The 20,682-nt window shown below is 42.0% G+C and overlaps 1 long non-coding RNA gene across 3 annotated transcripts in view; it reads right to left on the bottom strand.

The window, feature by feature from the left end:
* The window catches only part of LOC141981336 (uncharacterized), a 148,036-nt gene that overhangs the window by 117,049 nt on the left and 10,305 nt on the right, over window positions 1-20,682 (bottom strand). The window contains exon 1 of one of the 3 annotated variants that reach the window (XR_012637741.1): window positions 18,091-18,123. The exons of the other annotated variants lie outside the window; for them this stretch is intronic. This is a non-coding gene — a long non-coding RNA (uncharacterized LOC141981336). Of the gene's footprint in view, window positions 1-18,090; window positions 18,124-20,682 lie in introns of those variants that run through there. 3 annotated transcript variants of the gene reach the window in all.

Genomic DNA, 20,682 nt, shown 5'->3' with positions numbered 1-20,682 from the left:
TTTTGCACTCCAGTATGAGTTCTTCCGGTACTCGTCCATGATCCTTTAGTTCAGCGAGGAGGGGATTTTAAGACCAGAGTGGATTTACTACATGGAGTTCCATCAATAAATACAAGCATATTAATTCAGGGCATTCTTCCTTTTGTTTATCTAATTAACTATGTTGGTGGCACAGCAGCATTTCAGTAGGAAAGTGGGATAGGAAAATGAGTATCGGCCACATTTCTGGACTTGTGTGGCTGAATTAATCACCAAAATGATGATTACAACGTTAGTAAAAGAAGAGAATGGTGGAGTATAAATCCCAGGCACTAAGTGAAGAAGAAACACAGTAGATGCCACCAGTCAAATTGTTTCCCAGCAGGAGCTTTAATGCATGTTGGAAGCTTGCTGGAAAGTCCAGGTTGTACATTGTCATTAGGTTTTTTTGGTTTTTTTTAGACTGCACATGGTCACTGGTCACCAGTGAAACTTGTTAGCCCCTGGTTACATAATGAGCATTAATTTTGGAGCAAATTATTTGTTCTTTAAGAACTGGCAGCTGCCTAGATACAAAATAAGTAATAGTAATATAAATATGGATTTTAAAAGTTATTTTAAAATCTTTCAACAGAATGGCCAAATATAAATAGTCTTTTTGTTATTTTGCAAGCTTCATCTAGAAATAGAGGGCCTGATTCTCCACTGCCCTGCATCTTATATAGTCGTTAATACACATGTAAAGAGAGTGAAGAGTGGGTGCAAAATTCTACCAACCAGAACGATGGAATTTTGCACAGTGTGAATGACTACAGAAGGTACAAGGCAGCAGAGAATCATGCCAAGTAGTCTATATGCTTGCTTTCAGCTTAGGATGCACAACTCATGCCCTTGCCACTGTCTTTCAATAAAGATTAAGACAGCAGGGATGCTTGCTTATATAGCATAGTCTCAGTAGTATACTAAAGCAATCAAGATTTTACAACACAAATCCTTTATTTTCTTTGTTAATCTCTATTCCTGATGTTTGTTTCTGAAGGGAAGTTTTAACTTTACCATGAACCACTCCACCATAGTACTCCAAAATGAGTCAGGTTACACTACTTACTGAGGGTAAATTCTGACTTCAAATACACACGTACAACTAACTCCAAAGACACAAGCTGAAAGTACTCCAATAATATTTCTGAACTCCCAGTGTCCTCAGAGTGACATTGTTTCCTTTCCCCAAAATACTTCTTAGTGTCCATAAATCTAAACCTGTTTGAACCATTATTTTATTACGGGGTAAACAAAAAAGAAGGTTAGAAGCTTTGCCGTTTTCCCCTGTTAGGTCTCCTATAATCTGTGTGACTGGGATCCTCCAATTTGCTTAATCTTGCAGTTTAGTGAACTCCGACAGATACAGCAGAAATAAATCCACTCAGCTTCAGGTTTATATTCATGTCTTATAATGGACAGATTCAAATATTGCCTGCTTCAAATCTCTCCTCAATACCTGTTCAAACTGAATGGGGCATGTCTAGCTCCCATGGGGCACCCATAATTCTACAGGAAGTTAGAATACACAAGGGGAATTCAATGATTCATGGTCATGGTTAGTAATTCAAGTCACCTTGAAAAGGAGGTTACTTACCTGTGCAGTAACAGATGTTCTTCGAGATGTGTAGTCCACACAACTGGTGATCGTGCATCCATTGCACACACATCAGAGAACCTTCTAGTTAGCAGTGCCTGTGGGGTGATGCGTGCACTCTTTGCTTCCTCAGGCATTCAGCCAGGGTATAAAAGGTGGAGCCACCCTACCACACCCAGTTCCTTCACCACCTTTAAAGTCCATGCCTCATGGCTTCTGAAGTAGCAGGGGTGGAGGTTAGGTTGTGGAATAGACTCACCCAGTCTATATTGGTTGGGGGGGGCTGCCTGGAAAGCTGCTGAGGCCTGAAGTGCTGTCTTTCAATGGTGGGTGTGCCCCCCCTCCCCCCAAGGACCTAAGATGGCCCCAGAGTCCTTAAGTGATCTCATAGCCTCATCCATCTTGTCAGGAAACAAGGAACAACCTCCAAAGGGCAGATCTTCAGTTGTGGTCTTCAGTTTTCTTGCAATTCCTGAGGACAGCCACGATGAATGCAGCTTTGTCACTACAGTTGTCATTGCCCTGGAGGCTGTCTCTATAGCATCTAAAGGCCACCTGGAGGGCTGTTTTAGTGACTAGCTGTGCTTTTGATGCCAAAGTCTGAAACTCTGAATTCTTGTGGGAGCCTATCCACAAACTACCCTTTAGCACACACCAGTTGACATGGTCACTTTTCACCAGGACAGCCTGGTAACTGGAAATCCTCAGTTGGAGGCTCAAAGCTTTTCTTCAAAATAAGACCGTACACTTTTTCTCCTTATCCTAAAGATCTCCTGGATCTGGTTGGGGATAATTGTGGGCCATCCTCCAAATCAGAGGATGACCAGTAACATTCTTCCAGGAGTGGCAGAGTTCTCCCTGGCATCTGCAGCACCCCTGATATCAGCCCCAAGGGTACTGTGATCACCCTGCAGGCAACCCTAGATCCAGGAGCGTGGATGGTGGCATTGGTCATGGTCTGGAACCCCAAAAGGGGCCAGGAGGCTCCCCTGTGTATGAGGGAGAGAAGGCCCTGACTGAGGCTGCCTTGCTGCTTGTCGGTGCCTCATGAGATGGGGTGGCCCTGATATCAGCAGATGCTTAGCCACTCTTGATACCACAGAAGCCAGTTTGGCTGAGATGGTGCTAGGCAAGGCCGGCAGGACAACTGAGTCATCTTGGCTAGTGCTTGCTCCGGTGCTCAGGGAGCATTTTTCCCCAAATCTGACGCACCCTTAACCTGAGACAGCCTTGTGGTCTTATGAGGCTTAGTGTCCAAGCCTTCTCTTCTGAGGATCCTCTGCTTGGTGACCGACTGATCCCACTGTTTCCTGGGCATCAATACCAAATTAGAGGACACCTCAGAGCATTTTGAAGATGTGTTGGGCACAGATCTTGAGGATCTAAAGGACCTCTGATCCCCCGATGGTCTGAAGGCCCGGGGAACAGGGTCCAAATCCAGATACATCCAAATCCGGTAGATAGGCCTTCAAGTCAGACTCCCTCGAATGCTAGGTCCTCTTTGAAAAGGACCTGCGGATTTTGTACTGATTTAGAACTTGCCCCTTACTGAAGCAGAAGAAATGCCTCATGTGGCCATCACTGAACATGGGAAAAACTTGAAAACTGTGCTGTATTTTGTGGCTCACACCTACCTCCAGAGATACTGGGTTTTACTAAAACACTTATCCAAACCTATACATTTTAAAGTGTTAAAATACTAGGGGTAGGATTTTCAAAAGTTCTCAGAACTGACCTAATGGTACCATTGACTTCAGTAGAAGGAAAATTAGATGAATACTGAGTGCTTTTGAATATCTCACCCTATTCTTTTGTAAATCCTAAAATATCTACTTTAATATAAAATTCATTTTAATCTAGCATTACTGAAAATGGCTTAAAACAAAGATATTCAAACCAGACATCTATCACACAAATCGCAACACAGATGTTAGCTGCTACCTATTCAATAGCATTTCACCTTTGCAAAGAGTACTTCAACAAAAGACTTAGTTATTTAACACAGCTTATTTAAGCACAATACATTTGCTGAATAGAGCTTTTAAGTGGTAGTAATATCCCCACAATAGATAGAATATCCCATGTTCAATACAGTACAGGAAAATATTATCTGCTAAAAATAAGGGGTTGGGACTATGCCAATGCACTCAGCTGCCTAAACATGCAAATACCCCTAAAGCCTACTCTCAGACACACATTATATCTTGCTCTTTGGACATGAATCTTGAGGTATAACGGTTTAGGGCCTGATTTTGCAATTTATGAGCACCGCAGTCCACCTGCACATCATGAAGATTATGGCTTCGGTGCAGTTCCCTGTAGCCATAACAGTCTGCTTAAGAGTTGTAAATTGCAGGATTGGAGCCTTAATATATACCTGTTGAATCTCAATCTACCTGGATAGAGTACACTGTATTCCAGCTGGTGATTATGGTATGACCCACTGTACCATGGGTTGCATAGTCCAGAAAATTATGACATTCAGCAATGCCTAATGGAAAATTATGTGAGGAGTTTAAGAATTAGCATGTGAGGATTAACTGGAAATGGAAATAAGCCTGGCAAAAACTCGACATATTAAAAAGTCACCTGAGAATTTAATTGTCACTCATTACAGTTTTAAAGGTATTTGCACTAGATAACTAATAGAGGATATCATGTTAAATAGTCATTTTGCTTATATATAGTTCTCACTCTACAAAGCCAGAAGACAAAACTCCTAAAATTGTTATGTTGTAGACAGGTAAAGAACGCAAATACAATATTATTACAGAGGCATTGGTAGTGATGCCATACTTAAGAATGAGTCTAGATTTTCATTCTAAATCCTATTTTCAACCCTTTCAAATTTTTGGTTGAAGTAACCAATATGTTTGCAAATCAGGATGCTTACAATAGCGTAAGAGAACATTTTTCGCCCTTAGGAATTTGGAAAATGTAGGATTAAGATATTTACATGTTATTTGGTCAAAAAATTGTTTACATTTTTTTCCCAGTTTCATCATGATATTTTGGCTCACAGGTTCTGAGCTGATAGATTTTTAAGAGCTCCAGACTTTACAGGCAAACTTCTTTAGATCTTTGTGAATAGGGTATTTGGTAAACCCAGGACAAACAGCTATAAAGGGGGGGTAGTAATTAGTCCCAGGGGTTTAAAAGGCCCCTCCCTGTCCACTGAGGAGAGAAAACCAGGGGGCAATAAGGTTCAGCTGGAAAAGGGGTTGCTAGGGAACCAGTTAGGTTCAGCTGACTCCAACTACTTGGGACCTTTTTAAATCCTCCCCTGGATGGTAGGAGAGAGAGAGTGAAGGAGTAGGGAAGTTGCTAGTAGGCTGTTTGCAGCAAGACACCAGACCTTCCTAGTAGGGAGGCTGCACTTGCTCCCCAGGAGGGAAGGAAAATAAGCACAAGGGACTGACTGAGGAGAGGAGTAGCAGGACCCTGTGCCACCTATAAGGATTCACCTTGTCCCAAACCTGAGTCTCCAAGGCTAAAAAGGACAGAGCCTACTGAGGTGAACCAGGTATTTTGCCACAGGTAGTATAAAATCATATCAGGAATGCATTGGTCCAATATGTTTGGAGTAGGTTGACATTATGTAAAATGGAGCATATGGCACACTACACAGTAGTATATTTAGCAGTATTTATTTATCTGGTTTTCACCAGAACAGATAAATGTATAGTAAATTGCAGTACATCTGTACCGTAAAATGTCAATCAGTTGCTGGAATTGATGAGCCACTAACTGCAATTTGAACATCCCAATGCTCATTAAGCTGTTCTGCTTCCTCCACACTCTTCTCCTCAGTCTCTGCCAGTGGGCTGACTTAATTATTTTTTTAAGTGAAGACAATATACTTGAGAATTTATCAGTCTTGCATTTATTTGCATTAGTATATCTTCCTAAAATACTGTTAAATGCACCAACTACATTAAGAATGAAGCATCACAGTGGGTTGTCAGTCAATCCTTTTATGCTACTGAATAAAGAAATTTATTTTGAAAATTCTTAGAGAAGATAGTCTACAGTAATGGAAGACAGTCTCTGCCATAATTCTGTTTCTTAATTTTTAAAGCAGTCATAATTTAGACACCTTGCCCTGCTAGTTAACAATCTTTGTATGATACAGCTGGTGAAATATGATTTTCTGTAGATAATTTCACTTCACAGCAAAGAAAAACAGGCATTGTGTGTATAATGTCTTAACTGTATAAATGATGGAAAAATAGCTTTTCATGCAACAAGTAAAACAATAAATAATTCATTCAAGACTTAGCTAAGGTGATCTTGACCCCTTAGTAATCAGATTTCTACTAAATGTCCACTAATTTGCACACAAACTTAAGTAGATTTAGTCCTGTGTGAGCACTAGAATAAAAACAGTCCTCTCTCTATTGCAATGAGGAAGAGCAGACCACTGGGAAATTCTCTCTCTCTACACACTATATAGGAACTGGCATGTGATTGGGAACATGAAAAATTGCCACTAATAAAGCACAAAAGAGCCAGACCAAGATCTAACACTGCAAAGCTCAGGTTTCAGGTATTTTAACTCAGGTTTGAGAAGGACATTTAAAAGCCACTGTTTTGTTAAGGGCTGAATAAAAGACTTTGGGGCATTTTTCATGATTATTAAAGAAATACAAATTAAATGTCAACTGACCAAATACACTGTTCACAGAAGCCACGTCTTAGAATCCCAGATACTGTTTCTACATCTCTATGTGAACGATGTCACATACGTTCTCAAATTAGGATTTCTAGCATAATAAAGGAAATTTGATGAGTTTTTTAAGCTGATGCCAGGCAAAGGAGTAATTCATGTTTTGCACATTGAATTGTGTGTGGTTTACAAGCCTTTGTTTAATAAAATCCAAACACTGACTCAATATTCAGATGGTAGAACAAATGGTAAAGGTTAGAGGATTGAGTATGCCTCTTAAATAAAGATGGACTGGAAATAAAACCTAAAAACAAATAAAACATTTGTTAACATTTTCATAACTATGGACAATGGTTCTGTGATTTAATTCCAGATGAATAGCACTTTTATAATGCTAGACAATCTAAGCTTGGCTAACAAGGTCATATTGAGAGGAAATATCACTCCTGAGGAAGTATTTTTGAGTTACTAGTATATCAGAAATATAGAAGCAACCACTGTCCACTGCTGTTCAGAAATCAGGGACAGACAGGTAGCAAAGTGTGCATACCTGCAGATTTCTGAACATTTTTTTAATCTTCTTTCTTGGTATTCTAGTTACCAATTAGACAGAGGGACAGTGATGGACTAAGAGAGAATCCAATAGATAAAATTATCTAATCCAGGGGTAGTCAATAGGCGGACTGTGAGCCAGCTCCAGACCACCAGATGCTTTTGAAGGGACTGTAAAATCTTTTTATTTAATTATGCTTTTACCACCTGTTGCTGCCTTTGACAGGCCAAACTGTCAGCCCCATGGGCTGATGTCCTGGAGTCCTGCCATCTGGGGCTGACTGTTGGAGCCCCGCTGGGCAGTGGAGCTCCAGGCCATCAGGACTCCACAATGCCCCATACTGTCATTTAAATTGGTGGAAGTGCTCCTGGTGAGGACACGCATCGCCGACAGCGGGGACGTACTGTGAACATGAAAAACCACAGTAATTACTGCGGTGGCTGTATGTCAACCTAATCTAGGTTGACTTAATTTTGTAGTGTAGACTTGCCCTTATTGTTATCATTATTGTTATTGCAGTGTTCATAAATGTTTCTCTGGAGTATGGACCTTGACTATATCTGGACCAAAAAATTTGGACCTTGACAAAAACTAATTGACTATCCCAGATCTAATCCCTTCAGTTACATAAGAACATAAGAATGGACATACTGGGTCACACCAAAGGTCCATCTAGCCCAGTACCCTGTCTTCCGACAGTGGCAAATGCCAGGTGCCCCACAGGGAATGAACAGAACAGGTAATCATCAAGTGATCCATCCCCTGTTGCCCATTCCCAGCTTCTGGCAAACAGAGGCTAGGGACACCATCCCTGCCCATCCTGGCTAATAGCCATTGATGGACCCATCCTCCATGAATTTATCTAGTTCTTTTTTGAACGCTGTTAGTGTCTTGGCCTTCACAACATCCTCTGGCAAGGAGTTCCACAAGTTGAATGTGCATTGTATGAAGAAATACTTCCTTTGTTTGTTTTAAACCTGCTGTCTATTAATTTCATTTGGTGACCCCTACTTTTTGTGTTATGAAAAGGAGTAAAGAACGCTTCCTTATTTATGTTCTCCACACCAGTCATGATTTTATAGACCTCTATCATAGCCCCCATTAGTCGTCTCTTTTCCAAGCTGAAAAGTCCCAGTCTTATTAATCTCTCCTCATATGTAAGCTGTTCCATACCCCTAAGCATTTTTGTTTCCCTTTTCCCAATATATCTTTTTTGAGATGGGACGACCACATCTGCACACAGTATTCAAGATGTGGGCATACCATGGATTTATATAGAGGCAACATGATATTTTCTGTCTTATTATCTATCCCTTTATTAATGATTCCCAACATTCTGTTCACTTTTTTGACTGCTGCTGCACATTGAGTGAATGTTTTCAGAGAACTGTCCACATTGGCTCAAAGATCTCTTTCTTGAGTGGTAACAGCTAATTTAGACCCCAGTATTTTATATGTATAGTTGGGATTATGTTTTCCAGTATGCTTTACTTTGCATTTATCAACACTGAATTTCATCTGTTCCAGTGGGCCCCCAGATTACGGAGCCTCTGATCAGATACAATAGGTGCAGTTTTTTAGCAATAGAAGTGTGTCTGGAACCCTGATGCATAGTGGGTGCTGATCCAGAAAGCCATGAGCAAAGGTATGGATAGTAGGCATCTTTTTGCAAATTGTGTTTCAACTTTTATAATATTATAATAAGGGGGCAGATTCACCATTGCTGTACACCTACAGCAGTCAATTACACCAGAGCATAGTGAATGCAAAATGGGGGTATATATAGTGCCAACCAGAAAAGCAACATTTTCCATGGGTGTAAGTTACTACACAGGTTGCAGGGCACTGGAGAATTGCCCCACTATAGACAATTATATTTTTCACTAGTGACGGAAAAATGTTACAAATAGACAGTTTCAATTGAAATCAATGAGAGTTTTGGTTCTCAGCACCACTGAAAATCAGGCCTTAAAAGTCTGTTATTAAAATGGAAATAATTATAGTAGAGTAAAATGATTATGTAAACTAGAGACTGCTACAATAGGTACACTTTTCATTTTGTGTTAAAATGAATTTTGTCTCAACTGCTGTGTAGGAAAGAGGGGTTTTAGAATTTTTCTACAAAAAGATGGAATCTTTTTATATCATCTTTGCTAATTTGGGAGGTCACCAATGTATTTTCAGAACATATTTGACTGTAAATAAACAACATACATTTTGGGCCTGTTATATGGTATTTTTTTAGTCCATAGGGCTCTGAAATGTATGTTAATATATTGCTGAAGTGCCAAATACAATGCAAGTGATAATATTATACTTGTATGCTGTCAGACTATTCCTATAGTTACATATTACATTTTTCTTTTATCAGAAGTCACAGAGAGAAAACATGTGGATGATGGGATTTAAAAAAAAATTATTAGTGGTAAATCCAAATGTAAGTAATGCAGGTCATCCTGAGTAAGTACCAAGAAAGCTACTGTCACACCACAGGTTTCAGAGAAGCAGCCATGTTAGTCTGTATTCGCAAAAAGAAAAGGAGGACTTGTGGCACCTTAGAGACTAACCAATTTATTTGAGCATAAGCTTTCTTATGCATCCGAAGAAGTGAGCTGTAGCTCACGAAAGCTTATGCTCAAATAAATTGGTTAGTCTCTAAGGTGCCACAAGTCCTCCTTTTCTTTTTGTGAATACAGACTAACACGGCTGCTACTCTGAAAGTCCTCCTGTTCTTTTTGTCACACCACAGCATCATGTATTCTGTATATATTACAGAAAGACTATTTTAGAAATGTTTTTAAAAATGCTATTGACACTATTTTATAACATTTCTTCTGAAAAGCCTTTAGTACCAGGATTCCAAATGTACAAAGATAAGAGGGAGGGGGACAAAAGAACAAAAAAATTTGGTAACCTTCAAATATTACTTAATATAATTTTTCTCTGCAGGAGTGATGTGGTGATTCTAAGGTTTGATATTTCTAAACCTTCCAGTGGTGAGACTCACTAGAAAGTTGGTTATATCCCCTATAACATGCCCATTTCTAATCACGAACAATTGTTAGATATCAAGTCTTGGACTAAATGTTTCCTCTACATTTTCTGTCCTGGACATCATTTTGTTAGGGAAAGAAGAAAACATTTCTCTGACAATTTCCCTCCCCAAAATGTTAGCCGTTTGACACTACTCAGAAGTTTGGGATGTTAGTAGTAGTCCTGGGAGAGAGAGATTAGTGGGCAGAGTACATGTGAGATGATCACAGCTGTATGATAAATGTGATTTATCACGAGTATCACCATCACATATTGTATGTGCTGTGAGAGCATATATATGATTTAGAAACAAGAAAGTTAGTCAGTTTTCCAAATTTTTATTTTTATACACAGAAAACATACGATAATTTTTTTTCAAAAGTTTTCCCCATTTCTCAACTAGCTTTAATAAACCACAACTAAAACTATTTAATGGCATAGGTGTACAACAGCATTTGGTATAATCTGTGCGATGTATTCTTCCTAATTTTCACAATAAAGGCCAAAGGGCGTCCCCACACCCAACCCACATAAAGCATGGGTTTGTGCACAGGCCTTAAGGAGGATTGAGGATATTGGTCCTTCATCAATCCAACAATCTGGGGAGGAGGAGTGGCTGAGTAAGCTTCCCACTGCTAGTGACCACAGACTATAAGAGTTCGCAGCTCTGCAGTCCCTCTTTTTCGTTTATGTTATGGATCTATAGTGTGGAGGTCACATCAGGGAAAGGCACCTTTAAGTTAAACTTGGAGATCTGCAAGAAATGGCTGCTGAACTAGTGCATCCCCAGGAGTCCTATCCATCACTGCTCTAGCCAGCTGGTTTTGAGGCTTTGATGGTTAGCACAAGGTCCCCCAGCTGAGGAAGACTTTAGACACCCTGTACCGCTAGTCCCCATCCTGTGCGGGATAATGTTTTCACAACTAGTTCCCCTCCTTCCTGACCCCATCTCATTTTCTGACCAGCTTCTGTCAGAACAGACTCTGGAATAAATCTGTCCCAGAAGTACACCAAGGAGGGCAGTAGGGGCTGAAAGCGGCCATAAACTTCCTTCTAATGGAGGACCCACAGGCAACCCACACAGCTAGAAAAATGGTTGGGGATAAGCTGCCATCATTAAGGCTCTTGCAAAGCCAGAGTTGACGCATAACTGTTGAAAGTGGGGAGGCACAATTTAAAGGTTCGGGGGTGGGGGAAGGAATATGATTGAGCCATGTGTCACATCTGGATCTAACAGAGAGGTTTTCAAACAGGCATGCCCCACAGTTTGAAAACCTCTGGGTAGAAACTGTTGTTAAATAGAAGGCAGAAATCTGGGAGGCAGGTGACCCTATGTGCCCCCATCACTCATCACCTCTGCGTGAAGCCCCCATTTAAAGTTTCACTGATGAAGGCCAAACATTGCCTGTCCTTCCACAAGCATGAATCTTTTCTCTGGTGCCTGGGGCAAGCTGCACCTCCCAGCACCATACAAGTATGGTTCTGGCCAAAACTGTCTCATTTTATTAGCATCAAACTTTCCAAAATAAAATGAACCTTAAATACAATGTCATACTTGAGCAGACAAATGAGAGCCTGGTTATTGAATTTTAATTCATTGAGGCATGTCCTGATGATAACCTTCAGTCTAGCCACTTTCTTATGAACAGTATCATTGAATCTGATTTCAGGAGCAGAAAATTAAATTGTTTGCACTGAGTAGACCTTCTAACTAAAAAATAAAGATACTTTTATCTCACAGCCACTGGGGCTCTCAATACTTCCATATAATAGGGACCAGAAACTTGTGATAATGCTGAGTAGCTGAGTAAATAAAAGTGATTATTTACCACAGACTGCAATTAAATCTTTAAGATGGACTCAAATAGTTTATTGGAAAGATTCCACTGAGTTACATGACACCTTGCTTTGCTAAATATCAGTATGAACAGAGGTTGAGGTGAGTTTTATTCTATGACCAGCCACTTCTCCCTGGACTACGGAGCCATAGTTATTAATATCCTGTGTGTTGAACTGTGGGTGGGAGCAACTTTTATCTTCTGGAAGAGTAGGAAATCTAACCATGATAAAGAATATTTAATACAATTCATAAGCCTATCCTAATCGACTTCAGAAAAGGACAGTGTGGGAAGTTTGAGTTTAACAGAACCACTATTTTGTTAATGTTAATGAAAGAGTGTGAATGAGAGACTGAGATATAGTTAGTAAGAAAAAATTAAAAGGCAGGAAATTCAAAGTTGAGACTAAATTTTAAAAAAACCTGAACCTTTCAAAGTATGGAACTTTAGAGTTAATATAACCAAACCAGCCTAATTCTTCTCCTGTAGAGATGCCTGCCTCTCATCTTCTCCTGTTTGTAGATGGAACAACAAAAAGTACCTTTATATATGTCTGATACCAAGTGTGATGCTTTACCACCACGTTAACCTTTACTCTTGTCATGTTAACATAATTCCACCTAAGACTCATTAAGTATGAATCACTGTATTATCATTTGCCTTAAATCAGCTCCCTTGGTGCTCCCAGTTAAGTGTGTCCCATTTAAGTGGAGTGTCTTTTAAACCCATTTTGCAGAATGAATACACTAAAACACAGAGATAAATGATCTGCCCAGGCCACACAGGAAGCCAGTGGCAGAGCAGGAACTAGGACATATGTAACTTTCTGCCCAGCAAAGCCAGCAGCAACCAGGGCTGGGTTCAATATCTAGGGGTTCCTTTCCATCCATACAACACAGAAGCGGCTCAAGCCCCCACCCAGTAACCTGGGAAAATTACACACCATCCCTATGCACCTCTGAGAGCCAGTACTTCCTCACCCACAAGCACAGAGTCTGAATGTAGAAAAGAAATGTTTAATTAAAGGAGGGAAGTAACTCAGCATTAATTTGGAAAAACACAGCAAACAGGGTTCATAAACATAAATCATGAGCAAAAGACCCACGCCCATATAAGCTGGGCAGTGTCCTTTTCCCCTCAGGGTCTTAAGCCCAGCAACCCAAAAGTCCCTTAAGCGTGCCCGTCCCTTCTCTGCACCCCACTCACAGTTGCTGTCCTTTGTCAGTGCAGACCCAGAGTTCAGAGATGCATCTGCAGAGTTCACCTCCCACCCTGGGTGGAGGTAAGGAGGTACCTTACTCACTCTGCTGCTCAGGCACTCATCTGCCACCCCTCTCCACCAGCTGCCCTGCTGGCCACTCGCTCTGCTCACCAGCCACTCGTTCGCCAGCCAACTGTCAGTCACCTTCTGCTGCAACCTGCCTCTCTGCTGTGACCTCTGCACATCAGTCTCTTAGTGATTTTCAGCTCTTTGCATACTGGCCAGAAACACTGCCCTATCTCAAGTGATTTCAGTTCTCAGTTATTTTTTTAGCTCTTATGAATCTGGGTAGAAACACAGTCCCACCACAATTGATTTCAACTCTGATTGAGCATTTAAAATAACAAAAGAGGCTCCTAATGAAGCCTGTTTAGCTCTTTCTTTGAACAGTGGAGAGGAACAAGTCAAACTAGTCTAGGGAGGACCCTTGGGGAGGCTTCACAGCTTCCTGACTAAGATACCCTCTGGCATTCAAGTCCCTGGCTTAATGAGGTCTTTTCAGGTGAGGTCCTTTCCGCTGAGGGTGACCCTCCTCATTTGGGACAGGTTAAGCACAGTCCTGCTTCCCTGTATTCCTACAATAATTACAATATTGGTAAACGCATTTCACTACCCCTGCATTCAGTACTAAAGTGATTTGTAACCCAACATCAGCCAAAATTGATTACTTTGAGCAAAACACCGCTCCATCTGCTGGATATCTAAGCAGAGCAGGAGCAAACTGTATTTACATAAACACACCCAAAGTCTCTCCCCCTCCCAGCTAGCTGTCAGGGAAGCATTCATTCAGACCCTGCTTACACATAGATGTTCTAAGACTCGGTTCCCTATCTAACTACTAGACAATAACTAGCACAGATAGTAGGCAGTACTTTTAACACCCTGAGTGCCCATCAAATGTTCTTGTGAGACAGCATTCTTACACTTAGTGCTGAAACACCAGCAAATTATTTACCCTGTATCACAAATGTGCATGCCATTTCAGCAAATCCAATGTGGCAAATGAATAACAAGACCCTGCCCCAAAATGCTGACAGACTCAGCACCCAGGCAGATACAATACCAAATAAAATACAGTCTCTGAAAGTGAAATTGCCGATAGTATAAAACTCTGTCCGGCAAGTGGCAACATACCTGCATGCTGGCCTTCATACTGTAATTTGTACAAATTGGTGGGCAAAGTGACTGTCTGAAGGGTTTTCTGACCTACTTAAATAAAGCAAGATGCCTGACCAGAGATGCCTAGGAATCAACTAACACTGAACTATAACTTTCAAACCGCTGCCACTTCCTGTTTCTCTTTTCCTGTCCCATCTCCCAACCAAATTACATCAGCTAACAATAGTCATACATTTCTCACTTCCTGGTTCACCTTTCCTGCCCTCTTTCCCTCTGCAAACTATCTTCCATGTAGGAACAATAATGTTTAGCCGATAGTAACAATGGACACAATACGCAGTGGGCCATGTGCTACCTTCTGCTACAAGGTGTAGTGCACAGTTGCAAACTGTGACAAAATGGGTAGAATGTAGCTCTCCTCCCCCTCTTGGCTGCTTTGGTGCCTTGGTGCTCATAGAAGCCTTTCTCCAGCATTAAGCTCCACAGCTTTGGTGGGAAAAGGTCAGTAAGAAAGCTGGGGGAGAGGTAACTCTCTGTGGTACTCCCTCCAATATGGAAGTATGCCCAGGAGTTATTGCTATTGACAACACTGTGCAGCTTCAAAGCCTTTATAAGGGGACTACCTGGCAGCCATGGGAAAGACTATGCATCATTTTGTAAGCACCTAGAGGATAATTGGGTTATAAGGAATAGCCAGAATGGATTTGCCAAGAACAAATCACGTCAAACCAACCTAATTTCCTTCTTTGACAGGGTTTCTGGCTTACTGGATAGGGGCAAAGCAGTAGCCATGATATCTCTTGATTTTAGTAAGGCTTTTGACACAGTCCCATAAGCAAACTAGAGAAATGTGATCTAGATGAAATTACTATAAGCAAGGCACATAGCTGGTTGAAAGGCCATACTCAAAGAGTAGTTATCAAGGGTTCATTGTCAAGTTGGGAGGAGTACCTAGTGGGGTTCTGCAAGGAAGAATCCTGGGTCTGGTACTATTCAATGTTTTTATCAAAGAGTAACATAATGGAATGGGGAGTATGCATATAAAATTTGAGGATGACACTAAGCTGGGAGGGTTGCAAGCACTTTGGAGAACAGAGGTAGAATTTAAAAAGTTCTTGACCAATTAGAGAACTGGTCTGAAATCAGCAACAAGTACTACACTTAGGAAGGAAAAAATCAAAGGCACAACTACAAAACAGGAATAGCTGGCTAGGTCATAATACTGCTGAAAAAGATCCAGGAGGTACAATGGATCACATGCTGAATGAGAGTCAACAATGTGATGCAGTTGCAAAAATGCTAATATTCTGGGGTGTATTATCAACAGTGTTGTATGTACAACAAGGGAGGTAATTGTCCTCCTTTACTCAGCACAGGTGAGGGCTCAGCTGGAGTACTGTGTCCAATTCTGGGTGTCACACTTAAGGAAAGATGTGGACAAATTGAAGAGAGACTCCAGAGGAAAGCAAAAAAAAATATTAAAAGGTTTAGAAAACCTGTCCTATGAGGAAAAATTTAAAAACTGGGCATGTTTAGTCTTGAGCAAAGAAGACTGAGGGTGGACCTGATAACAGTCTTCAAAGACGTTAAGACCTGTTTTAAAGAGGACAGTGATCAGTTGTTCTCCATGTCCACTGAAGGCAGAACAAGTAGTAATGGGTTTAATATGCAGCAAGGGAGATTTAGATTAGCTATTAGGAAAAACTTTCTAATTATAAGGGTAGTTAAGTTCTGGAATAGGCTTTCTAAGGGAGGATGTGGAATCTCCATCATTGGAGGTTTCTACCAACAGGTTGGACAAACACCTGTCAGGATGGTCTAGGTTTACTTGGTCCTGCCTCAGCACAGGGGGCTGGACTTGATGACCTCTAGAGGTCCCTCCCAGCCCTATATTTCTGTGTTTCTACCCAGCTGTGCTGAGACCTGGGCCACTGTCCTCTGTAGATGACCCATGATTCATACAGCTCTCAAGCCCTCTGAAGGGTTAGGGAGGTTGAACTCCTGCATCTTCAGGGATGATTGTAAAATCAACAGCAGATTGTCTGTCACAGAAAGGGGGGAATGGCAGTTACAAGCTGAGGCAAGTACTCGATTAAACCTGGGACTGGGAACTCCTGGGGGCAGATCCTCAGGTGGTGTAAATTGTCGTAGCTTCACTGAAGTCAGTGGAGCTATAACAATTTAGACCAGCTGTGCATCTACTCCTTGCTCTCTAATTCCAACTCTACCAGTGATTCACTCTGTGATTTTGGCTAAATTATTTAGCTCCTTACCACTTACTATCTCCAGATGTCAAATGGGAATGCTAATAATTAATTGCCTCAAAGTGGTGGTGTGGAAGCGAATTAGTTAATGCCGATACAGCATTTTGAAAAAGTAAAGAGTCATATAAGTGCTCAGCACTTTATAAACCTCAGCCCTTCAGAGATGGTGAGATGAATGTTAACTATATAGTTTACGGGCAAACTGGTTTCACTGTACAGCACATCTGTCATCTAACCATAAGGTTCACAGCAGGGAATAATTCAATTTTTTCTGCTTGAGTTAATGCATAACAATGTGCCAAGCACACCTCAAAGGAGGACTCAGAAGCAAGTTACAAGAAGCAATACTGCCAAGATTGTGGGAAAAGATGCTTCACTCGAAAAGTCTAACATCAGACAAAAAATAATTTTACCTGAACAGTTATGTCTTGCCTCAAGAACCAATTAAAGCAACAAAAACTAAACAAACATTTTAAAGTACTATTGTTTTCTAAATTATACAGCAGTGCAGTGTTCAGAATGTGGCCAGGAATTATGACTGAAATTATCTGAAGAGAGTGAAGGAGACAGACTAATCTGAAATCCATTATTTTAAAACCTTTGGAAACAGAAAGATGGCTTTTCAGAATGTTATTTTTACTCTGTCTAGAATTGTAATTGCCATATTGGATCAGATCCATGACCAATCTAACCAGTATCTTGTCTCTAACAGTGGCCAGTGTCAGACGTGTCAGAAGAAGATAAAAATTCTATAATGGATCATTATGGAATAATCTGCCCATAAGGAAGGTGTGTTCCTAAACCCAGGCAGTTGATGGTTGGCTTGTATTCTGAAACCTGATATTTCATTATCCCTACTATATATTTAGCCTATCTAATGTATCAAATTTCCCTGTTATTTTACTCTGTAAATAGCACACAGACATAAAATTCCTGATGCTATTGCTTGTACTGATGTACTACAGAAATCTTCAGAATCAACCCAGTTCTCTCAGTTAGAAAGAGCAAAGGAGACACAAACATCATCTTCTAAAAGCCCTACGGTCATCGTATTTTCCTTTGTTCTCTTATCTAGGACTACTGTACATGCTGCTCTCAACCAACAAAAAATAACAATCCAGAGTGTGACATGCCTGACAGATCTGACAACTCCTAGAGATCTGCCTTGAAGGGCCTGTTCCCACAGTTGAATGATTTGAGGTATAGAACTCAAAGTAACTGACTGCAGTTCATAGTCCCCACTGCTGGCATATGTGTAACCCTTCTGCCAGGCCAAGTTGATAGCAGCAAGGGCCGGGTTCAGTACCCAGGGGTTCCCTCTCATCAAAGCAAATACAAAACTGGCTCGAGCCCCCACCCAGTGACCTGGGAAAATCTTGCACACCCCCTGGGCGCCTCAAAGAGGCAATACTTCCCCTCTCGCAAGCACGGAGTCTCGGTGTAGTAGAGAATCTTTAATACCATGAGGTAAACGACATCAGCATTAAATTGGGAAAACACCACAACTAGTGTTCATTAACCAAACCATGAGCAAAGACCCACCCCAGAAAATTGGGCCACATCCTTTCCCTCGGGTTCTTGAGTCCCAGAACCCAAATGTCTCTTGAGTCCAGCAATCCTCAAATCACCCAAAATCCAAAAAGTCCAGCCCCAGAGTTCAAAAGTTCATCTGCAGAGTGTTACTCCCCAGTCTGGCTAAAATGTGCCTGTGTGGGGGGGAAAGAGGTAAGGGGTACCTTACGTGTCCTGAAGCTGACTGCCCACAGGGCTCTGCTCTGCTACGCTGTCTCACGAACGGCTCCGCTCCACCACGACCGGCTCCACTCTGCACAGCTCGCCGTCTCGCGAACAGCTCTGCTCAGCTCGCCGTCTCACGAACAGCTCCGCTCCACCACGACCGGCTCCGCTCCACCACGACTGGCTCCGCTCTGCACAGCTCGCCGTCTCACGAACAGCTCTGCTCAGCTCGCTGTCTCACGAACGGCTCCGCTCCACCACGACCGGCTCCGCTCGGCACAGCTCGCTGTCTCACGAACAGCTCGGCTCAGCTCGCCGTCTCACGAACGGCTCCGCTCCACCACGACCGGCTCCGCTCGGCACAGCTCGCCGTCTCACGAACAGCTCGGCTCAGCTCGCCGTCTCACGATCACACCGCTGTCTCACGAACGGCTCCACTCTGCACAGCTCGCCGTCCCACGAACAGCTCTGCTCAGCTCGCCGTCTCGCGAACACACCGCTGTCTCACGAACGGCTCCACTCTGCACAGCTCGCCGTCCCACGAACAGCTCTGCTCAGCTAGCCGTCTCGCGAACGGCTCCGCTCTGCACAGCTCGCTGTCTCACAAACAGCACCACTGCACTCTAGATCTTCCGGCTCCCCACTACTTGACACAGTGCTCAGTGATTTCAGCTCTTAGTGATTTCAGCTCATAGTAGTGGGGGCCTTAGTGCTGGTGCACCATAAGGCCAAAGTGAATGCAGCACAGTACCTGTAGCAAGACTCTTAATAGACCCAAAATTAGCTCTGACATTCCACAGTGGAGAGAGACAGAGGTGTAATTGGTGCTTCAGGCCCTCACAAAGGGGCCCACACCACCAGGTACTAATACCTGTCTCAAGTCTCTCTCCCTTCACAGAGTTTTGGAACCCATGTCCCTTGCCTAGCGAGTGCTACTCAGTTGATGGTGAGTCCCTCCATCATAACAAAAGGCCAAGTACAGTTCCAAGCACAGTTCCCATAATCAGGGTAATAACAATTTACTCTTCCCGCCCCAATAACAAAGACACTGGGGATCCCACAACAGCCAAAGTGACCATTTGGGCAGTTATGGCCTCATTCTAGGCGGGGTGGGTGTGCCTATGCAAATTGAGATCAGCCCCTGAAGTTCTTTTCCACTACTTGCCACACCTCACCACCAGATGTCAGGGTGGAGCCCATCCTGACTCTGCTTACATATGGCATACCAGAATTGTGTCTCAGAACAATAATGAACAGAGTACATCCATAGCAAATATATATCCATCCAATAGCTGTTATGTGTTGTGAGATGAGTCCAAAGCTAAGGATCTTCAGTCTCCTGAGATATGCATGTACCTCACTGCAGTTTCCTACCCTGGCATGTGTTATTACACTTAGAATTATTTGAAAATATATAAACTCAAAAGTATATCTTTTCATATGACCTCATTAAACATATAATAAAAAAATCAATTTTAAAAGAACTTTAATGTTGCAAAGTCAAGCACTCAAAAGTTAGGAAATGCCAGAATTAAGGTTACCTGTGCAAGCTTAATTTGGCCTCCTGTGCATATGTATTAGGATACAGTCTTTAATTACATGATCACATACTATTTTCCCCCCACAGAACTCTTGTTCATTCAGGAGTGCCATAGAATAGCCTAGAGACAGAGGTCCTACAGAAATGTTCTTTTAACATAGTTTTTGTGTGCTGAATTGCTTTTTTTAAAATGCAGGAAAACAGATTTTCTGATTTTTCAATCATGTGGCATCATATTGACATCCACATGGGTCATAAGCAGGATGCTTTATATTCACCACACAAACCTCTGCCACTTGAACAAATGGAGTAACTGATAGCAGTAGTACGTTGTTATCCTCTATTTGCACCAGCATTACAGGGCAATGAGACATTCTTTGTCAGTGGGTTTCACAGATATTTGCCGACAGTTGAGGAATCTTGAGACTAAGGAATCTTGGATTTCATTCCATGATCTGGAGGGGAGTGTGCTCCAGTGGGCACAGACTTTTCTGCTTGTTCCTCCCATACTTGACCCCTTCTACCCCATTCCCTCCAACCTGTCCCTGTCCAATCTCTTCCCCACCCCGAATTCCCTAATTCCCATTCTCCTCACCTAGCCAGTCCCAGACGCATCACTTGGAAGTAACAGAGGAGAAGGACCTCGGCGTATTGGTTGATCACAGGATGACTATGAGCCGCGAATTTGATATGGCTGTGAAAAAATCTAACACGGACTTGGGACGCATCAGGCGAGGTATTTCCAGTAGAGATAAGGAGGTGTTAGTACCATTATACAAGGCCTTGGTGAGACCTCATCTGGAATATTGTGTGCAGTTCTGGTCTCTCATGTTTAAGAAAGATGAATTCAAACTGGAACAGGTACAGAGAAGGGCTACTAGGATGATCCGAGGAATGGAAAACCTGTCTTATGAAAGGAGACTCAAAGAGCTTGGCTTGTTTAGTCTAACCAAAAGAAGGCTGAGGGGAGATATGATTTCTCTCTATAAATACATCAGAGGGATAAATACCATGGAGGGAGAAGAATTATTTAAGCTCAGTACCAGTGTGGACACA

The sequence above is a fragment of the Natator depressus genome, chromosome 2, assembly GCF_965152275.1.
Source record: "Natator depressus isolate rNatDep1 chromosome 2, rNatDep2.hap1, whole genome shotgun sequence".
Lineage (NCBI taxonomy): Eukaryota > Metazoa > Chordata > Testudines > Cheloniidae > Natator > Natator depressus.
Note: the sequence above shows the minus strand (reverse complement) of the source record. Positions and strands in the feature narration are given on the sequence as shown.